Source organism: Dasypus novemcinctus, chromosome 11 (genome assembly GCF_030445035.2).
Source record: "Dasypus novemcinctus isolate mDasNov1 chromosome 11, mDasNov1.1.hap2, whole genome shotgun sequence".
Taxonomy (NCBI): domain Eukaryota; kingdom Metazoa; phylum Chordata; class Mammalia; order Cingulata; family Dasypodidae; genus Dasypus; species Dasypus novemcinctus.
In genome coordinates, this window is record NC_080683.1 from 88,084,284 (window position 1) to 88,106,629 (window position 22,346).

A 22,346-nucleotide genomic window follows, 5' to 3' on the forward strand; every position below is an offset into this window, starting at 1 on the left:
GTTGTGCCTAAGCCATACTGCAACCTGTGAGATGCACAAAGCACTGGTCAGCAACCAATGGGCAACAGAGAAAACTGTTAACTTAGGTGTGCAGAAAATAGATCTGCTCGAGACTTCTGAAGAATGGTCTGAATGCTTTCATTATAGCGTGTTTGTCATTCATTGAATGGTTATACTCTTTATTTCACAATACCCCCTTTAGCAAAAACGAGCTTTAAAAAATGAAAATAAAAGAAAGTGCAAGTTAAACGAAAAAATTAAATACTGAATTTCTGTTTTCCAAGGAGTTGATGATGAATATGTAACTTGGCACAAGATATTTGTTAATATTTACTATCCACCTTGGGAACAGTAATGAGATCACTGACCACACAAACCGCCGGTCACAAATCTGCTTAAGAAGCATCAGCAACTACTTCAAGTATCAGTTGTTACTGTGAGAAGACTGTGCCTTAAGATGACCTGCAGCGACAGAAGGTTCACTAACATAGCATTCTAGGAGGCATGCCTTTTCCTTTAGATTAAGTAACTATTCCAAATTAATTTTGCTTATTTTTGATTCCAGGTTTTTTAAAAAGTGAAGTAATAGTGATAATGAGTTGGCTTCCTTAGCAAAAGAAAGAACTTCACAGTTAAATGATGCCAGTTTTATATTATTATCAGGTAGTTTAAGGATTAGAAATCAATTAATTCAAATAGTGGTTTAAAGGTTTTTTTTTTGTTTTTTGTTTTATTTTTTGCCTACTTTATGGGATCAAAATAAATCTTGTGGAAGTTCATTCTGCCACAAGTGAAACATCTGAAGTTATTGTGAACGCTACAGTAAATTTTTGAGAATTCACTACTGGGGATGAAAGTATTTGTTTTTGCAGTGATGACAGAAATATAAATTTTCTGATGGTAAAAACAAAGTTCTTATTAAATTAAGAAACCTATGGAATAGAAAGTTACTTGGAATTGGGTATGGCACATGCAGAACTCATAATGGCATTCAAACAAGTAGCTATATCCTACCAAGTACAAAAGAAATGTTAGATGTAGAAATTCACAAATATTTTTATATATACCCAGTTAGGAAAAGTGAACTAAAAATTTTTGTTCCCAAGCCAATGCAGAACACAAACAACATTTCAGCATGGTGGTACACACCTTGTCTTTTGCCACCTGGCATCATCGATGGGGTTTAAGAAATGTTTGAGGAATGACTATTATGCCAATCAACCTAGGTGTACTCATGATAGGTGAGTCCTCTAAAGTTAGGGTGAATTCCAATCCAAAACAGTTGGAAGTAGTTGATTAAGGTATCCACTAAATGAAGTGCCAAAACATTTCAGTTTCTAAAGCTTTTAGCTTATTGCAGGTATTGAAAACAAAGTTTGTAAACAAGAAGAGGTTGAAATTTACCCCAACAAAAGCAAAGAAAGAAATTAAATGATGAGAACTCCAAGAGTGTCCATGATTTAATTCTGAAATTATATTATATTTTATAATATTATTGACTGTCTCAACATGACAATCTTTGGATGGATTTCCTACTTTTATTTGGATACATTTATATTCTGCACTGAAATGGAGTAAAATTGAGGTTCATGTTTTGCTGCATCTAAATTTGACAAGACATTCAAAAGAACCACAGAGCAACTTGTTTTCATGTGTTTTGTCTTGTAAAAATATTTGTTGAACTTAAGCATTCTGAATGGATACAAAGACCTGGGAATATATTGGGGCTAAAATATTTTCACATTTCAGTATGAAAAAAAAATTAGTCGAGAACACTCTCCATTCAGCAGAATTTGCTCTGAGCTTACCAGGGACCATGGATAAATCTAGAGAAAGCTATTTTCTCAACTAAAACTATTATGGTGCATACAAAAAAGCCAACTGAAGATATTAACGATTTCAAATACTAAGTATAAAGTGAAACTTTGAAGAAGATTGCAGGCAACTTTATGGAAACTGAAAAACAATGTTCTTCAGAAAAAAATATCAGTGACATGGGTATTTGAGATACACATGGCTAAAAAACGGGTTGAAATGAGTGAATGTGTCCAAGAATAATCACTATTTTATGTTCTTTTTAATGTTCAGATAATCTGAATATAAAAAGGTAGGGTTTCTGCTCATGGACATGTTTTTAGATTTTAGAAATTTTATTTTTCAAAAGACTTTTTAATAACTATTTCAAAGGTCTATATCATAAAAACCATCTGTCAGTTAATAAAACTTTATTTTTTAGTTCTATAATTTTTTTTTTTTTAAGATTTATTTATTTAATTCCACCCCTCCCCCGGTTGTCTGTTCTCTGTGTCTATTTGCTGTGTCTTGTTTCTTTGTCCGCTTCTGTTGTTGTCAGCGGCACGGGAAGTGTGGGTGGCGCCATTCCTGGGCAGGCTGTACTTTCTTTCGCGCTGGGCGGCTCTCCTTACGAGTGCACTCCTTGCGCATGGGGTTCCCCTATGCAGGGACACCCCTGCGTGGCAGGGCACTCCTTGCGCGCATCAGCACTGCGCATGGGCCAGCTCCACATGGGTCAAGGAGGCCCAGGGTTTGAACCGCGGACCTCCCATATGGTAGATGGACGCCCTAACCACTGGGCCAAGTCCGTTTCCCTAGTTCTATAATTTTAGTGACTCCTTTAAATAAATTATATGGCCCCCGTTTATCTGAATTCTTCTAATCCCATTGAAAGACAATGCAAACTATGAGATGTACTTATGTTTTGAGAAGATTTACTCAAAGTGTCGCAGTAAGTGGTAGGAAAATGCACAAGTAGGAGAGTGTTCCAACAGGCAACTTCCTTCCAAGGCACACTTTTTAAAGTAAGACTAAAGATTTCCCTTTCAAAATCACGAGGTGTTTCAAGAAACAGGTTTTGAAACACATCTTAAATGTAACATCATCCTTGTACGAATGTCAAGCAGTGATGAAATGTAATTAAAAATGAATCAAACTTGTCCCCACCCCACTTGGGTGTTCTGGTAACTACTTATGAATTGGAAATGAATCCCTCCATAAACTGATGCTTTATTTAGTACATGAAGACTGAATAAAGATGAAGAACCTTTCCCTTATATTCAGAGACTCTAATTTCTAGTATTTACCCTGGTGCCTTGAAAATATAGAAATGAAGGAGACTACACAGTACAAATTCTGCAGTGTTCAGCATCACAGTAAATTCCATAGAGAAAGGCTTGGAATTCTAATGCTTTCCACTGACCTGAGGTCCCCTGGCAACTTAGGTCCTTTCTTCCAGGGCACTCAGATAAACTGTGACTGCTAAACAAAGTGAAGCCAAAAACCTAACTACACTTTGGAAGGGCAGTGGACCACTCAGTCTTAAGTTCCCTTGAGAGGACCAAATCTTCCCGCTTCTAGTCCAGTATGAACCTAGCATAGGTAGGCTAAGCCATGATTCACTCAAAGGAAAAACAGTGTACTGTATTAGCACAAGTAAGTAAATTTGCCCCTCCAGAGTTAAAATACAGCTCAAATGCAGCCTGGCAGGTTTGAAATTACAGTTACTACCTAGATGCATACAAAAGATGTTAACTTTATTCCTCTCTAGTTGACTTCAATTTGATCATTGCATTTCTGCTTGTGTTAGAAAAAAACAATCTTGACACTTCAGGATACCCAGTTTCTTTGGATTTAAACTTCAGTTGCTTTGCGGCCATTAGTCAAATTAACTGATTTCTCTGTCCCTTTCCTTCTTCTTCCCAGGAGGAAGAGCACAGCCCACCACCGTGATGGGGAAGGGGAGGCCAGTCCAGGCACTGCCCTCCAAGACCTCTTTGGCCTCTGGGGGATGTGTCCTGTCCTTGTTTTGGGGTGCTGGCCTGGTTCTGCAGCCAAAACTGGTCCATATCTCATTGGGCGTTTGGCAGTTATGGTGAGCTATGCATGCTTGGCACCCTCTTCGTTCTGAGCCCAGGGCTCTTTCAGCACCTCCCTAGGGCAGGCGGGACCTGGGACAGGCGCACACTGGGGAACTAGTTGGGGAAACCATCTTAGGCCTGCTCTCTGCCTAAACCTGCCCCACTGCAGGGCACGCTGCAGACGATTTCCTTCCAGAGTTCCAGGTAGGATGCTGGGTAGACATGCCCTCTGCATGTCCCCTCCGCCCACCTGGGGTTTCCACCACCACAATGACCCCTCAGGTGAAGGTGGGAACGCTGCGTCCATTTTTAACATTAGTCTCCCTGCAACCTGGGAAGGGGTTCTCTTCTCCCCTGGTGATCAGAAACTGTCCTTTAGCATGGCTGAATGTTCGAGAGATGCCTGGCCTCCTGAGCGCTGGCTCCTTGGAATCCACAAATCAACTTTATTCTAACACAGCCTGCCACGTTTAAATGAACCTGGGCTTTCCTAACTCTGTTCTCTGAACCATGCTGTAGTTCAACAGGCTGGGAAGTGAAAAGCTGAACACTGCCTCCTTTGTCCTTGAGGCTGTTCTGTCCTTCCCCTGAAGTAATGGACTCCTCAGCCCCAAAGGGCGAGACTCCTAGGAAAACAAGAATGACCAGCGAGACAAAGTAAACGGAATACGCGTTCAAAGCATTACCCGACTCGACCAGCTGGTCATAAGGCAAGGTCTCAGAGATCGCAGAACACTCATTCAGCATTTTTTTTAAACAGTGCAACATGCTGACATGTCAAATCTTCCAGAAGACACCATAATACATATTTGAACCAGGAGCAAAAGGGCCTATGTTTTCAGCTTCTTGAATTCTTCATGTCTAATGCCCTTAAGCTCCATTGTATTCCATCTGCTCACCAGGAAGCTACCTTTGCATCAGAATCTTTTTGGACCCTCCACGTCCTTGGGTTTCTTCCTTCTAGGACCTCTTAACTTTTGTCTCTCCTCTTCCACACCCACTGTGCTTGCACTTCACCTCTTTATGGAATCCAGCACCCCCAGTTCCAGCTCACTCCCCTATCCAGCCTAAACCTGTGGCTGCTTCAGCTGGCTAATGCTGTCTTTAGTCTCTTAAAGCATCCTCCTCACTTGATTATTCAAACAATTCCCAACTCTAGGTTACCATCAAGGTCAGAATACTACCAGGCAAAGTCACAAAACTAGGCTAAAGGGATGGTAAAATTAAAATATTAAAAAATTGCCTGCAAGTTCCAATGGGGCCTCAGCATTTCTCTGTTAATACTTTTTATTCATCTGTTGGTAACTTACCCTATATTTTAGTGACTGTCTGAACCTTTTCTAGATTCTCCAAGTCCCCTCTCCTTTCTCCAACTCTTCCACCCTTAGCTGATGGCTCAGCTTCCAATTTTACCGAAAAGTTCTAAGACTCTCTACTTCCAACTTCTTCCTTTCTACGTAAAAATTTCATGGTATCTTCATCTACCTTGTAGTGATGGGTAAAACCCCTGCTGTTTATTAGGGCATATGATCTTGTAAATACCTCCCCATCCTTTCTTTCTCCCTCTCTTACTTATGGCTACTTTGTATCCCTTTTAGGACTAATTCTATACTTACTCTCTCACGCCTACCCACCCTCTGTTGATCCCCATCTGTGCATCACCTCTTCTCTCTCCTGCTTCACCAACACAGCCCTCTTTGGTGGCTCGTATCCACAGAAGTGCCCTGGTGAGGGGCCCAGCTACAGGCTTGCCCCACAGTGGCAGTTCTGGGTCTCAAGTGAATGGGGACGCTGTCATGGGGTAGATGCCAGGGTGCTGCATCATCTGGAGATGGAACGTCTGTCACAACTGGGGGTTTAAGGATCAGATGGCACTTCAGGGCTCACCTTGGTCCCCCTAGATCTGGGACTTCAATACTTTCACATGCTGGGCTCCTCCCGTGTGGCACAGCTGGGGGTTGTTGTTTCCCACGCGCTGATCCAATTCTTTGTATCACACTTATGGATAAAATAATCAGCGCTCACTCTCTTCCCAGGCTGCTGGTTCTGTCACAATTATACCACAGTCTGTGTAGGTTCTTCTCTGCCTCCCGTGGCTCATCTTCATTTAGCAAGTCTTTGCTGCTAAGAAAACTAGCTCCAACTCTTAGCAGTATGAAATCAGGAATCTACTGAATTATTGTCTGTATGATTTTTCGATAAACCTACAACTTCTACAATTAAAAAAAAGCATCTATTGAATAATGACTACAAAACAGCAGAAACTATATGTCAACCACACTTACATTAAAAAAGGGTGTGGGGAGGGGATAGTATGCTTTCACCCTGCCTTGCAAGCAGGATGGGAAGGAAGGATCATTGCATTTTCATCCGAAGAGTAGAACATAAGGTGGAATGTAAAACATTATGTACAAATAAAATCTGGATTCTAAACTGTGGCTCTGAGGATTTATTAATACAAAGGACTTAATTCTTGCTACCTACAGGAGAAAAAATTACTTAAGATGTATCTCATTCCAGAAGTAATGAAAACACTTGTAAGACTTCTGAACTTGGAATCTCGGAATTATAATCAACAAGCATGTAAGAAATGCATAGTTCAGTGTGATGTTACATAGCACAGGGTAAATTAACCAAGGTGTGTTTTCAGCTTTCTAGAAGACTGCTACTGGAAATAGACAGTTGTGACACTGATGTGTGCAAAAGTCATTAAACATGAACAAACTAGAATAAATACATGAAGTGCTGACCTTATAAGTAGCAAAAGGGAAAACACATTTTGTCAGAGAGGTGGCATGAGAGCACCCACATTTAAAGCGGTAATGGAGTGGTTGGGAGGAGGTAGGCAGGCAGGAAAAGTGTTTGTTAGACAATGCATGGCTAAGCAAGGGGGAAAAAATCACTACCACTTCCCCAAGATCATCGAGGCATTTCCAACAACTGTGGAGTCCCAGGTACCTCTCCTTGCCCCCTTGGTTGTGGGTAGCCCATATCTCAGAAAGGAACCTTTTTTTTTTTTTTTTAAGATTTTTAATTTATTTCTCTTCCCTTCTACTCCCCCGCTCCCCACAGTTGCCTGCTCTCTTGTGTCCATTCGCTGTGTGTTCTTCTGCGTCCGCCTGTATTCTTGTCAGCGGCACTGGGAAACTGCATCTCTTTTTGTTGTGTCATCTTGCTGTGTTAGCTCTCAGTGTGTGCGGCACCATTCCTGGGCAGGCTGCACTTTTTTTGCACGAGGCGGCTCTCCTTACGGGGAGTACTCTTTGTGCATGGGGCTCCCCTACGTGGGGGACACCCCTGTGTGGCACAGCACTCCTTGTGCACATCAGCACTGCACGTGGGCTAGCTCATCACATGGGTCAGGAGGCCCTGCGTGTGGGCCAGCTTCACCACACGGGTCAGGAGGCCCTGGGTTTGAACCCTGGACCTCCCATGTGGTAGGCAGATGCTATATCAGTTGAGCCAAATCCGCTTCCCAGGAACCCTTATTTCTCCATTCTGTGGGTGCATTAAAAACCTGGCATCAGAAGCAGATGTGGTTCAACTGACAGAGCATCCACCTACTATACAGAGGTCCAGGGTTTGAACCCAGGGCCTCTTGGCCCATGGGGTGAGCTGGCCCAAGCGCAAGGAGTTCCATGCCACACAGGTATGCCCCTGTGTAGTGGTGTCCCACATGCAAGGAGTGAGGCCCACGAGGAGAGATGTCCCACGTAAAAAAAAGCGCATCCACCCAGGAGTGGTGCTGCACACACAGAGAGCTGACACAACAAAAAAGAGACACAGATTCCTGGTGCCACCAAAAATGCAAGCGGACACAGAAGAACACACAGCAAATGGACACAAGAGGGCAAACAATGGCGGGGGTGGGTAGGTGGGGTAAATAAAAACAAAATCTTTAAAAACAAAAACAAGAAACCCTGGCATCCAGGTGAAGGCCAGGCAGGGGAAGCCATCCGAGGAATCTCAGTGAGCTTTTCATAGGTAGCTGAGGAAAACTCTTAATGAGGGGCAGGCAAACCTGCCTGTTGTGCTGCAGTATCTTTTGTTAACTGAAATGACTCAGTGGTCCCTCTCCCCAACCATGAAAACACTGTATAAAGCTTATTTCAAAACAGTCATTCTTTTAAAGGATATACAAGCAGAGGCTATGGCTAGGCAATGTCAAATCATTACCTTGTAGAGACCTAAGTCTAAGACAGAACTAATATGAACACACACAGACACACACACACACCCCCATGCTAAGGACAGTCTTCAGGTGACAGTACTACAAAATAGACGAATTAATGCAAGCAGGGGGAAGCACTCCCACAGCCAGAGCTGGGCTCTGCACAGCTGAGAGACACAGTACATGCTACTTGGAGAGATCCAGAAATGGGCAGGTGCTAAGTAAGTGAGCACCTGCTTCCCCCAGAGCCCCCAGGCCTCACAGACTTCCAGGCATGATCCTGGAGTTCCCACCTGCTCCGCTTCCTTCTCCCATCAGTCATTATTACGGTCTTCCAGTTTCCTCCAGATTCTGAAACATTCTGAATTCCCCCCTGGTGTTGGATGTCACTCTACATGATTGGTAACTTCCTATTTCCTTTACCTTGTTGGTAAAAATCTGGTAAGAGAAGGCAAAGAAGTGACTATTTCTTTGCTCATTCTAAATTTTTAACAGAACACTCAAGATTCCAGACAAAGAATCTTTAAACATTTCTATTCTCAAAACACAGTGGGGGTTCCTTAGCAGTCGAGAACACAGAAACCAAACCTGAACCATGTGGCTAAATACAGACTGAAGCTACAGATGCCTGGGAACCAGCTGTGCATCCCAGTGCCTGACCCACGGCCTGTCTAAACACACATGGACCATGTACCTACACTGTAAGTGGCACCAGGCTAAGTGCTTTAGGAGGACAGACAAAAAAGGGAGGGGTGCAATTTTTTTTCCCTCTCACATGGGGCCAGCAGTCTCTTGGGAAGAATAGCCCCATATGTACAAATTTCTGAGGTCTGGATTCTATCCAGGTTAATTAATAACTGGACAAATGACCTTGGGCAAGTCACAAATGCTTTCTGAGCCTTGGATTCCTCATCTCAGGATTTAACAAACAATGTAAGGTTATTAGGAGGCAGTTGAGAGGTAAAATGTTCAATACAAAGGAAAGAGGAAACTAGGGGAATCTTCCCAGAGCTGCATTTCCAAGTGGGTCTTTGAAGAATTCTGAGGGAAAAGAAAGAATAGGAAATTCCAGGCAAGGAAAACCAAGGTCAGACACACATTCCATGTTAAAGAGAGAATAGACAGACATCTGGCAAATCAAGAGTTAGTGTAGTGGGGAAGGAGGTAAGCTGAGTATGCCTGAGTAAGGGAGTGGAGACTGGAAGGTGATGAACGCTAGACTTAAGGAGCATGGTCTTGCTTCTCCTATCCCTTGGGTTGTTAGGAAAGAGCTAAGGCAAAGGAATCCGTATCTACATCAGCACGTCCACTTGCACATGGCTCAACACCTCATTGCTCAACCTAGAAAGCACTGGACTGAAGCAACTGTAATCCTTACTTGCCACCCAAGGGGAGGGCCTGAGGCAAACCCGTTATCAGAGAAAACGGATGGGCAAAGGTGTGTCCATAGGTTCCTATGGACAGACATTCTCAAGTGGGAGACACTGTCTGAAGATATACAATGACAGAATGTTAGAGTTCATGGAAAATTCAATTTCTTTTGCACATGAGAAGGAGGTGCCCTGTTTGTTATTTCCAGGAGGCCAATAAACTACAGAGGTGATACCTTCCAAACTTTGAAAGAGTGGGAATGAGAAACCATGAACAGTACTTTTGCCAATATACTTGTGTGTATGTATAGGCCCGACTGTAGGAAACAGAGCACATAATCTCTGGAATAAAATTAAAATAAAATCAGTAACGCAAGCAAAGCTTTTCACATTTACACTGGCAGGAAATACAGATTTTGCTGTAGCTCCATGAAAAGGTTAGGTCTAAGTAGATGAATAAAGCTATGCATGTTTTGAAAGTTTAAAAGAACAATAAAATTAGAACAAAAATCAAAGTATATAAGTGACAATATTGGAACTTACTATTGATTCTAAATAAATATCATATTTATGTGGAAATGAAGCTACTAGTTTGTGTTTATTTGCCTTTTCTGTAGAATTTAAACTGGGCAAGATTTCATAGAAATACAGATTCAGTAATTTTTTTTTTTTTAATTGAAAAAGATTTGGGAAAAGGGCCCTGGGCTTTGTTGTGGGAAAGGAGATCTGGCTCGATTTAATTTTCCACTGAAGCCCTACTTTTCAGTAGAAAGCAGATGGAATCCTTACACAACTCCTGCAAAGCCTACTATTTTTGGGTACCTCAAAGATGGAAGCTCTGAAGAAAATGAAAGTGTTTGAATTAATCAGATAATATCCCACCAGCACATTCAAAAGAAGCAGGCACTTAGAAATCTTTAAAATACAAGTTCAGAGGTCTCTCTATGAGACATATGAACCCCAGTCTCCCCCGGGGCTGCTGCTCCCCGGACTCTGGCTGACTGACCATCTTCCACCGCTTCACTGCCTGCTCCAACCCTTAGGCCTGAGACCCACTATTTGCTCGCTTCACTCCTTGGTTTCTAGAAGCTGCCTCCCTGAAGGTTCAAGTCTCAATTCTCACAGCCAGGAAAGATTTCAAAATGTTCAACCCAGGTCTGCCCCATACCTACTGAATCAGAGCGAGGCCTGGGAATAAGCATTCTGTGACATGCTCAGCGGATGTGCAGCCAAACACTGCCTTGAAGCTCTCTTCTTACCATGAAGTAAGACCTGGTTCAATACACTCTCTGTTTCGTTGTCCTCCTGCCAAGGCAGATGGGAGAACAAGAGAGCTGAGGTCTATGGTGCACGGCCGGTGAGGTGCTGTGCTGGACATAGGTGCCAACTCCGTCCTCACAGTTGACAGTCTCACTGGAGAGGTGGAACAATTTCAATACGAAGGGCACAGATTCTGGAGCTACACTGCCTGGGCTCAGATTCCAGCTCTGGTGCTTCCTGGCTGTGCGACCCTGACTAAGTCACGTAACCCCTTTACCTTCCTTTTCCCATCTGCTAAACTGGAATGATAATAATAATAATATGTCATAGAATAGTGCTGGGAGATAGCAAATTGGGCAATAATAAGACGCAGTCCCTGACTCCCAAAGAGCTCACCAGTGAGTGAAAAAGGCCAGTATCCACCGACCCTCCCTCCCAGCGGACTCCACTCTGCTTTGCAAGAGGGTGAATAATGATGAGGCTGTAGCCAAGTGCCAGAGGTAGGAGGGCAGGGAGGGCGTCCCGGGAGGTAAGTCTTGAGGGGAGCCATCGGAAGGGAGGTTGCCACAGTGGTTTAAAGGCGCCTTTGCATCCCTTACCCCCTAAGGGAGCCAATGCAAAGCAGAGGCAAGGAGGCCTGAAAGTAGGCAGGGAACGGGTAACCACACACATGGGTTTACAAGTCTGACTTGGCTTCACTATTTATTAGCTGTGTGACAATGGGCAAGTACCTTTATCTTTCTGGGCCTTCCTCTCCCCATTTGATCAATGGGGATAATAATACCTGCCTCAAAGCAGTGCTATGATTAAATAAATTGATCTGTAAAATACTTAGCCCAGGCCTTCGGGGCTCAGTAAAATGGTAGCTGTTACTATTTTTAAGGTGTATTCAGGGAAGGGTACAGAGGTAGATGAGGCTGGCATACTCTGTTGTTTTTTTACACTAACATGGGAGGAGGCAGAAACACATAAGCCTTCAGAAGATGCTTTCAGAACTGAGGTAAGCAACATGCGAAAGACTTTCTCATATCCCACAGTTTTCCCCAAAGCTTACAGTTAATAGGTGGTCAATACATATTTGCCCACCCCAAATGGTGCTCCTGGAGACCATGGGTTTACAAGGGCACAATGTGTGATGATCTCTGCTTCCTAAAACTACCCAAGAGGATCCAAGTCGCACTTTGCAGTCAGACTGAGGCACAACGCAGGTCATTCTGGGAGCAGGCGGATAGGAAAGTGCTCTCATCCAAATGTTATGAGGATCCAGAGCCTAACAAACATTGTTAAAGCTGCATGAGTCAGTGAGCATTATCTCTTCTTCCCACATTTTTATTAGACCATAAATCCTCTTCAATTTATATCTTCTAGGATTACTGTGTTCTAATCAAGTCCAGTGTGCCACTTATTCCTAAATTGCCTGCATGTCACCCAAGTCCATTTGGATAATACTGTTCAGGTGACCCATGTGCTCTAGTAGTTGAATATTAGATTTGCTCAAATAGAAACACTCCAAAAAATTATTACACTCCTTTAAATGGACTCAAATCACTTCTTCTTAGTAACCACGTGCATGAAAGTCATAACCTAAGTTTTTTTTTTTTCTATTTTGCAATTTTTTTCTACCTTCAGAAAGTCATGATCATATTCTGAAATCAAACTCAAGGGATTTACATTGTAAATAGGTTAAAATTTTGGTTAACTGACTAAAACAAAGAAACCCCTTCATAGGGTTAAACTTCAGAGGACTATCATGTTTTCCATTCTCAAGAAAAAAGAAGTCTGCATTTCTTAAGAAGACTTGCTGAAAATACTGTTTTTAATCACACCCTATAAACTAATTTCCCACCTTTTCCAAAAATTCTTACATTGTTACCCAAATGTCTCTAAAATACTCAAAATTCCCTTGTACGTACAAGATACAGGCTCATTCTTCCTTCCCCAAGGGGTCATGTGTTTCAAACATACATAACACAACAAGAGCAAACACTTACTGCTTGTCCTATGTGCAGGACACTAGTCTTATTAACTCGTTGAGTCCTCACAGCAACCCTTTGAGGTGGGAACTACTAGCTCCCTCGTAAGGATGAAAACACCGAGGCAGAGAGAAATGAGGTGACTTGGCTCGGCTCACATGGGCTGAACCAGGATCCTCACCCAGGGCCCATGCTCTTAACCACAGCCCTCCCTTGGCTCTAAGTGGTGACTGTGGCACCCTGACAAGTCATTTTGCCTCTCTGGGCCTCATTTTTCTTAAATAACATGCTGAACCACAAGGTCTCCTAGAGTCTGGGTTCCATGACCATGTGCCCTTAAAAATTTTTCTAAAAGTCCCGTATGGTTACATGGCCTGTAGGTATATCCCAGGCCAGGGGAGCAGCAGGTTTTTAGACACTCGCCCTCCCCACCCCCCCAGCTTCCACTGACACTGCTCTGGGCAGGTTCAGATATCTTTGGTCTAAAATTTAGACTCTAAATCGAACTGTACCTTTCAGTCCTTATCTTGCTTAACACCTCTGTGGCACCAGCTGCTAACTCTCCCCTCCTGGGAACGGGGACCCCACTGTCGCCCAAGCCCACACCACAGCCCGGCTGCACCTCTCCCTTCTGTGGGTGGGCTCCTCCTCATCAAGGTCTGCCTTTCTATCCACATGCACTTTCTGGGGGTTCTTGCCCACATCAAAGCTTTAAGTATTTTCTAATTTGCTGTTAACAACTTTTCTTTTGAGTCCTGGTCCTCCTCCCTCACTCCAGACACATCTATTCAACTGTGTACCTGGAAGTCCGATACCTCCACTCTGAAGTCATCGTTTTATACCAGCTGCCCCTGCTTTCCTACTGGATTGCTTGTCTCCATGTCCCCCTCCACCTAATTCCCAAGGATGCTCTCTGCCCACCTCTCCATAGCCTACTTCATCCTCTCCCATTCTGTCTTTTTCACTCCATCCCTACCTCCATTCCTTCCCTTCTGACCCTCACCTATTGCTCATCCTAGTTTCCATTACTGCCCAGCAATGTCAGGTGATTGTTATAAAATATAAATCACACCAAAGCCACATGTGCTCTTTCAACTCTTAAATGGCATTCAGGATAAAGTACTTACAAGGGCCTTCTCAATTTCTCCACCTGCCCCACCTCCGTCCACCTCGCTCCCACTCCGCTCCCACTACTAGTAGGTCCCCAAAAGGTCTCTGCATCACCCTGGGCTCCTCTTCTAGCTGCAATGGCCAGCCCCCACACCCAGCTAGCTAACTCCTACCCCTCATCTCACAGGCACCTCCTCCTCCAAACTCCTCTCCCTCACCTCTCTCCCCACTCCTGCCCCGACTTCTGCCCCTCCCTTCCATGCTGGAGGACCCCTGGAATCCCAGCATTTATTGCAGTGATCAGGGACTTCCACGTTTGTCTGCTCAACTAGCAGGTAAGCTCCCTGGGACAGGATTTCTCTTTTACCCTTGAAGTACCTAGTTCCACGTCTGGCAATGGGAGGTGCAACAGCTATCTGCTGAAAGAATCTGTGGGACAATTCACAAACTCATCCAGACCCATCTGGGGACAACAGAGGGACCTAGCTTAAAATAAAGTCTCACAGAGTAAAACCATTTCCAGTATCACCATGCTTCACTTTCCCATTTGTTTTTTCATTTTAAGGGTTTTGGATATAGCCACAAGTCTCAATTTCCAATCATGCTAGCTACACCCTTTATGGTATTAGCATTATTATTGTTTACATAGATACACAGTACTTTGCATATAACAGAGTGACCAAGAACAGGGCTTTGGGACCAAATTAAGTGGCTTATGACTCCTGATTCTATCACTTACTGGCTATATTAACTCGGGTTAGTCACTTAACCTCCCTTGCTTCTATTTCCCCATCTATAAAACAGTGATTATAAGAGAAGCCACTTCATGCTGTTATTATGAACACTGGAGCTTAAAACTGTGCTTGGTACAAAGTATATGCTCAATGAATGTTAGCTGTTATAATTTATTTGTATTCCCCTTACAGACTGAGCTCCTAAAGAGCAAGAACAACGTAAGTACTCATTTTCACTTCCCCATCTCCTAGCACTGGCTAATGTTTGCAGAACTGATGAATAAAAGGGATTGTTTATAGCAAAAATCCACATTATTAATTATGAGCATGAGGATGGGTGTGGAGAATTGAGCCAACAATTTGGAAGATCATGGAGCACAGTTACTAGTCTAGACTGCTAGCAGTTCGCCTCATTTCTGGAGTTCTGGAAGCTCATTTTACCTCCATGGAATACTCAGGGCTCACAGTCAACAAGTCAAGGGGGCTGCATGATGGAGGCACCTGGCCAGGGACGGCAAGCTGGGCTGGCCGAGGCATCTCCTGTGCCATGAAGAAGATGCATGATCTGAAGCAAGGAGTTTGACCTCTCTAAGTCTGCTTAATTTCCTATTGAATAAGAGAAGGCAAAACTGTGATTTCTAAAGACCCTCCTAGCCATCAGATAAAAAAAAGTAGACCAGGAAGGTGCTCCTCACTTAAACACATGACAAAGTTTTTGAAACATGTCTAAAATGAAAAGATCTGAACTTATAAAGCGAAATGAAAAAAACCAGTGATGGGCACAGGCTATAGGTTTCCATGTAATTTCATTCCCATTGGCCTGCAAACTCTGTGAGGGCAGGGACTGTACCTTGTTGGGTGGCACAGTGTTTGGCAAAGCTGTCCATCAAAAATATAATTTTTTCTTGTTCTTTTTTCTAGGCATAGGCTAAACTACATTTCCCAGGTTCCCTTGCAGCTAAATGTGGACATAAACTAGCTCTCACTTACAGAGTATGAGAAGTGATGGGTGTCATTTTCAGGCCATCCAGGGAACATGTTTGAAAAGTAGGAATGCCCCCAACTCCCTCTTTTGCCCCTTCTGTCAGCAGAAGGCAGGTTATAAAGAAAGACTATGGACTGGTGGGTTACAAGATAGGAGCATGCCACCAAGAATCACTGCATAGAGGAAAACCACCCATTGACCAGAAACACCCATTTTGGACTACTACATCTGCAAGAATAAATGTCTTGCTTTTGAGCCATTCTTTTTGGGGGTTCCACTTGTTACAGCTGCTAATATTAGCCTAATTAATACACAGTATTTACCAAGGACCTAATTTATATGCGTTGACTGTGAAATGAAATGCTGAAAACCTACTAAAGTACCACTTTGTAGGAAACAAGATATATATAAGTACAGGTTCCTTCTCTCAGTGGTGCTGGTTAACTAACGGAGAAAACAGACATGCCAAACATAAAGCCCACTATGAAAGTCTGAAATCAAAATAGTGGGGTTGGGTGCAGCAGCAGAGGAGGCATGGTGATTTGTTTGAGGAGACAGGATGTGAAGTTTTCACAGAAGATGTGCCATTTGAGCTGGGCCCTGAATTAGGATTTCTCTAAGCAAGACAGATGGGGCTGGGCATGCCAGACCCAGGTGGAAGCATGGAGCAAAGGCACAGAGAGCAGTGTGTGCATTTGTTCACATTTCAACCCCATCCATGGAGTTCTCTTTAACTTGACCAACAGAGTGCGAGTTTATTGTGCACTGACTCTCCTTCCTGGTCTGGGATCAAACAAACAACCCTTTGTTTTTATAGTACACTCATTAACCCTACTGCTTTTTCTAATACAAAAGTTCTAAGGCGAACATCCTTAGAAAGTGCTGAAATAAATGTTTAATGAGACGTAACAACTCTTTTCTACTAAAATTCTCTACAAATAAACTTGAGACCATGTTACTGTAATAGTGGAGGAGGCATGCTTTCAGAAATCAAGGCGTCCAACCCAAGTTTTGACATTATCAACTAAGCATGTAAGTCACTGGCTTACAAAATGGAACATGAGCCACAGATTTATAAGATTTCCTCTTTCAGAGGAACATAAAGCAAACAGTGTAGAGTCAAAAGATTTTCTACATCCCCTGTTCATAGCTAAGTGCCCCCCAAACCTTAGATAGTTAACAAACCACTTCCTCTAAAAGTCTGTGTCCCTTCATCTGAAAGCACAGTTGCCATGAGGCAGGGACTCGAGGAGAAAGACAGCACAAAGAGTGGAAAGTATTGCAGTTGCTTGGGTGGTGAGAGGAAGGATGTGGGCATCTGAAGGTTATGCTGAAGCAGGGAAGAGACAGTCTCCAGCGGTGTTCCCAGTGCCACTGAATGCTGTTTTATCAAGGTCCCCAGGTACTTTTATTTAAGTATAAGTGTACCGACCTCACTGGGCAGGCAAGATTTATTTTCAAAAGACTTCAACACAGTGGCCTCGTACTTCAGAGAAGAAAGTCAGATTGCCTCACTTTTATCGAACACCCATTTAATTCTCCGATTCAGAAACAAATGCTGCCCCACACTAATTTATTGGGCCCCAGCTCACAGCCCCAAAAGGGGGTGGGGAGGGTAGCTCTTTGAACAGCAGAACAACTCACGACTGCTGCTGAAATCATTTCCCCCTTAAATCTAGGAAATACTGCAGCTGCCAGTCAACACTACCGGTTCAGGAACCCAGCAAAATGCCGGCACCTGCCACTCCGCATCTGGGGTCTTTTATCTTTTGGTAAATGTGACAGGAAAGACTCTCAGAGAGAGGATCAACTGCTTCATTTGAGAGAAAGGGAAGCCCCAGAGAAGAGAAACAAGAAACATCGGGTCCATCCTTGGATACTTTGTGCATTGCCTCTCAATGAGCTGAAAGGGCCCTTTGTGTCACACACACACACACACACACCCAGGGAGCCTGTGTGATTTATTGGGGGGAGGAAGGGGAAGAAGGGCGATCTTATTATCCCTCTTCTCGGTGAGTCCCAGCAAATCCCCACCTTGGACCAAAGCTCAGTGGCCTCTTTCTGGCCCAGTCCCCTCCGCCTGCGGTCTCAGAGATAAGAGAAGGGAGGAGACCAAACAAAAACAGCCATCGATCTAGGGAAGTAGAGAGGAAATCCAGCGAGTGGGGAAGGGAGAAGAAAGGAGCTGGAAAGAGCCGAAGGGGTCGGGGGGGGCAGAGGAAGAGGAGGGAAGGCTCCGGCAAGGGGGAAAGGGGAAGGCAGGGTGGGTGGTGGCACAGGAAGAGTGAAGAGGAGGATGGGGGAAGTGCAAGGGAGGTGCCAGAAATAGGCAGGAGGATGCGCTGGGGAAGGCGACGGCCGCAGAGCGAGGAGGCCGAGAGGTGGAGGAGTGGGGCAGGGGTGGGGTGGGGAGGGCGGCAGCACGGGGCATCAATTATTAAGTGATTACATCATCCCTGACATTAAAACAACACACAGAGCCCCAGTCCCCGCGGGGGGCCCCCGAAAGGAGGGCGGGGGCGGAGCCCGAGTAAGGGCCAGCCTCGCTCCCAAGCCAACCTATTCTCGCCCGGCGCCAGCTCCGGGAGAGGAAACGCTACCCCCCCACCCCGGCGCTACCCCCGAGGCGCCCCCCGCAGGGGTGTCCTCCGGCGCGGGGAGACCGCGAGCACCGTCGGCCCCGGAGACCGCAGCGCAGGGCCCCGCGGCAGGGGCGCCGCGAACCCGGGGCACCGGCGCCTCCGCAGCATCCCCGCGGCCTCCCGCGCCTCGGCCCCCGCCGCTTACCTGCGCGGCGCTCAGGCTCCGGAGCCCATTCACATGGTCCTCTCCCCGCCCTCCTCCAGCCGAGGCGGCTCCGGCTGCTCCCCCGCGGGCCCGGGAGCCGGGGGGCCTCCGAGAGCGCGGAGGGGGCGGCGCCGGGGTGTCCCCGGCCCGGCGGCCGGGGCTTTGTGTGCGCCCGGGGAGCCTCGGTGCGCGCGGAGAAGCGCCGCGCGCCGGGGCGCTGGAGAACGCGCGGCTCCGACGGCGGCTTCGCCCGGGCTCCCGCGGCCGGCAGGCGGGCGGGTCTCGGCGGCCTTCAGCTCGCGGCGACCCCTCCTCCGCTCCCGCGGCAGCCCCCTCCCCGCCGGCTCCGCTCCTGACAGATGGCGCAACTGCAACGACGCGCCGCCGCCGCCGCCACCGCGGCTGCTCGCAGCTACTCCCGCGGCTGCTCGGCCCCTCCAGCGCCCGGGGGAAGCGCGCGGGGGCGGGGCGCGACCCGAGAGTGGCAGGCGCCGCCGCCCTATCAAAGGGCCCCTGGAGAGCTGCGGGCGGCGACCATTGGCGTCTGGGCGGGGGCGGGCCCGCGGGAGGTGGGGCCGCGGAGTGGGTTGAGCGTTTCCCTGGCAGCCGGCATCCTGGCGTGCGTGCAGTGGGCCGTGCGCGAGGGCGTGCATGGTTTGGAGGAGTTGAGTTGGTTGGTTGGTTTGTTTAAGATTTGTGTGTAGTGGTGAGGTGGTGGAAGGATGGGGCAAATGTGAGCTGCCGTGCCTCTGTCAGTCCCCCAAACCTGGGGCACCTGCCTTGGAAAGGGAGTGTCTTGCTCTTCTCGGGGATTTTTATTGGAGGGTCGGGGGATGAAAGGGGAAAGGGTCAGGGTGGTGATAGCAGTGTGTCTTTTGCTCAAACTGAAAAGAGTGCGGAGCAAGGTCGAATCCCACCACGATAACCTGACAAAGCTGGGACAACCCTGGAAATGCACAACGAATAGTAATAACAAAATGTTGAAAAGTTAGGAATTCATGTATTTCTTTTCAAGCAAAAGTCTCGAAAGGATTTCTGATTAAGGGGGCGGGGAGACTGGGAACGGGAGTCAGGGAACCCACAATCACAGGGTAGAGATTTTTGTTTGTACTTTTTTTTCCTCCAAAATCATGTTTAATTTTAGCCAGTGGTTGCCTTTGCTTTCTCGTGACATTCAAACATTTCATGTTTTTTCCCTTACCCAGAATCTGAGCTTTTGCTCAGATTTTCCTTGATGAAATAATTGCTGGTTTAGTATACAATTGGGGGTGCATCAGTCTTTATTTCCTATCCAGCTTTTCTATGGCAGGATGTAACTTCATAAAAAGAAACACATTGGCTTCCTGATTTTCTTTATAGGTGATTCCTGTTTACTGAAAGTTCTGCCTCAAGGCATGCTCAGTCATTCTTAATGAATTTGGCAAGAACCTTCCCCTCCCCTCTTAGCAAATCTAATGTTCTAAGTTCGTAGGGAAGCTAATGTTCTAGGAAATAAAAGTAAATCAGCTTCTGATTCTGTATTCAAAATCTATATATTGCCTCTCATTGCCCACAAAAAAATTTTAATGGGTTTAAAAAAGAATCATTCACTTTTTCTGACTTTTCTCTTTGTGCGTGGTAATTTAAAAATAAGAATTCTAACATTTGTTAAACTATCCCCATTTTGTGGATGAAGAAACTGAAGAGAAGTTAACTAACTAGTGGTGATAGACAAGGTGGTTACTGGTTTTTTGTTGTTGTTTTTTCTCCTTAAACGAAATGATAAACCATGTTAAATTGTGTCCGCATCATTCACTACATAGTCCCAAGAAATGGAATCCCAACTAGGTGTGAAAGATTTCCAGGCAGGAGAATGCCAACTTCCTAGCCAGGAATTGCTCATCTCAAGAGAAGAGGTTCGTGGTCTTCTGTGCTTAGCTTGCCATGCTGTCCTAGATTTATTTGGTTAAGAATGGAGAGGCAGTTTTGTAGAGCGATAGGCCCCCAAAATTAGCACAAGTCAGAATTACGTGAAGGAACTTGGTAAAGCACAAATTGCTGGGCTCCACCCCCAAGGGGATCTGATTCAGTAGGTTTGGAATGGGGCTCAAGACTTTGCACTTCTAAGAAGTTCCTAGGTGATGCTATGCTGCCCCTCTGGAAACCACATTTTGAGAACCGCTCCTCTATAGCTGGGCTGTCCAGTGCAGTCATCACTAGCTGTATGTGGCTGTTGAGCACTTCAAATGCACTTGAGTACCTGAAATGTGGCTAGTTCGAATTGAGATGTGCTGTAAGTGTAAAAGACAGGTTGGATTTTACACGACTCACTTTGTTTTTTAGTTTTTTAGGAGGTACAGAGGATTGAACCCATGACCTTGTACGTGGGAACCAGGCCTCCAGCCGTTGAGCTACACCCAGTCCCTGACGTTGGATTTTAAAGATGTAGCACATGCACACACACGAATGTAAAATAGCTAATAATTTTGTATTGATTGCATATTAAAATGATAATAGTCTAAGTATATTGTGTTAAAAATACTATTAAGTTAATTTCACCTGGTTCTTGTACTTTTAGTGTAGTTACTAGAGAAATTTAAATAACATCTGTTACTTGTATTATATGTGTATTGGACAGAGCAGGTCTAGAGGAATGAAGCTATCTGACTCCAGCTCCACAGTATACTGGCAGAAGCCTCATGATGAGCCAAGTCACTTCCTCTTTCTGGACATTATTATCCTCATATGTAAACTGGGAAAGTAGTAAAACTGAAGTCACACTATTCTTGTGAAGACTAAGTGGAGGTGGAAGCACTTTGTGCATACCCTCCTCCTTTTATTTTATTTCATTTTTTTAAAAAGGAGCAGGGCATGTGCCTTTTTTTTTTTTTTTAGGATTTATTTAATTTATTTATTTCCCCTTCCCCCATTGTCTGCTCTCTCTGTCCATTCACTGTGTGTTTTTCTGTATCCACTTGCATTGTCAGGCGGCGCTGGGAATCTGAGTCTCTTTTTTGTTGTGTCTTCTTGCTGCACCAGCTCTCCATGTGTGCAGTGCCACTCCTGGGCAGGCTGTGCTTTTTTCACACAGGGTGGCTTTCCTTGCTGGGTTCACTCCTTGTGTGGGGGACACACCTACACAGGGATGCCCTTGTGTGGCATGGCACTCCTTGCATGTGGCAGCACTGCACATGGGCCAGCTCGCCACATGGGTCAGGAGACCCTGGGTATTGAAACCTGGACCCTCCATATGGTAGGCAGACGCTCTATCAGTTGAGCCATGTCTGCTTCCCCACCCCCCACACTCCTTTTAGAAAACAAACTTCCATATTCCCAGAAAAATCACTTTTAGGATATAGACCTCTTTGGAATTAAATCTTATGAGAAATCTTGGGGAGGTGGTGTTAGGCATCTCATTGTTTGTGGCTTCCTCAAGAGGAGTCACTTTTTAGCATCCGCAACTCTAATAGCTTCTTGATATGATTAGTGGGCAAAAAGAAGAGACAATGTGATTAAAATGACCTCACATCAAGACTCCGTCCTGATTTTGTGTGCTATCCTTGCCTACCTTTATCTCTGCTGCCCTTCTTAAGTGCAGCTTTAAATGAATTTGGCCTCCTCAGGAGGATTTGCTAATGGTCTGAGCAAGTTCTGCAAAAAACTTTTTGGATACTAGTTCCCATTTTAATCCTACTGTGCAGGTTTCTACAGAGAACTGGAATAAAGATCCATGGTCCCATTCCTGACTTCCTGAGGCAAGTCATATTGTCTGTTATATATATATACCTCCCCTCGATTTTAGCTTGTTTCTTTATGGACAGCTTAAATGATACACTTGGAATGCAGGCATTGTTCTAGATCATCTTTTAAATTTGATTGGTACTGCTTATTTTAAGTTTTATATTTCTTTCATCTAAAATTTCTTATTCCTATGTTGGCTTTATTTTGTGTCATCTGAATTTCTTATTCCTTTCCTTTTAAAGTAACATTTTTCTTTTAAAATATTTTCTTGCCTTATGATCACATAATCAACAAGAAAATAAAGATGAGTACACCAACAGAAAAAAATGTGTGAAGGAAATGCATCCCCAAATGGTGAGAA

The 22,346-nt window shown here is 44.9% G+C and overlaps 1 protein-coding gene across 4 annotated transcripts in view; it reads right to left on the minus strand.

Moving 5' to 3' along the window:
• FYN (FYN proto-oncogene, Src family tyrosine kinase) overlaps positions 1-18,702 on the minus strand; it is a 224,223-nt gene extending 205,521 nt beyond the window's left edge. For 3 of the 4 annotated variants that reach the window (XM_004461231.5, XM_004461227.5, XM_004461228.5), the window contains exon 1: positions 18,266-18,701. The gene's annotated coding sequence lies outside the window, so the exon portion shown is untranslated. Of the gene's footprint in view, positions 1-18,265 lie in introns of all 4 variants that reach the window. The other variant, XM_071218631.1, reaches the window with a different exon arrangement.
• Between the last annotated feature and the right edge of the window lie 3,644 nt (positions 18,703-22,346).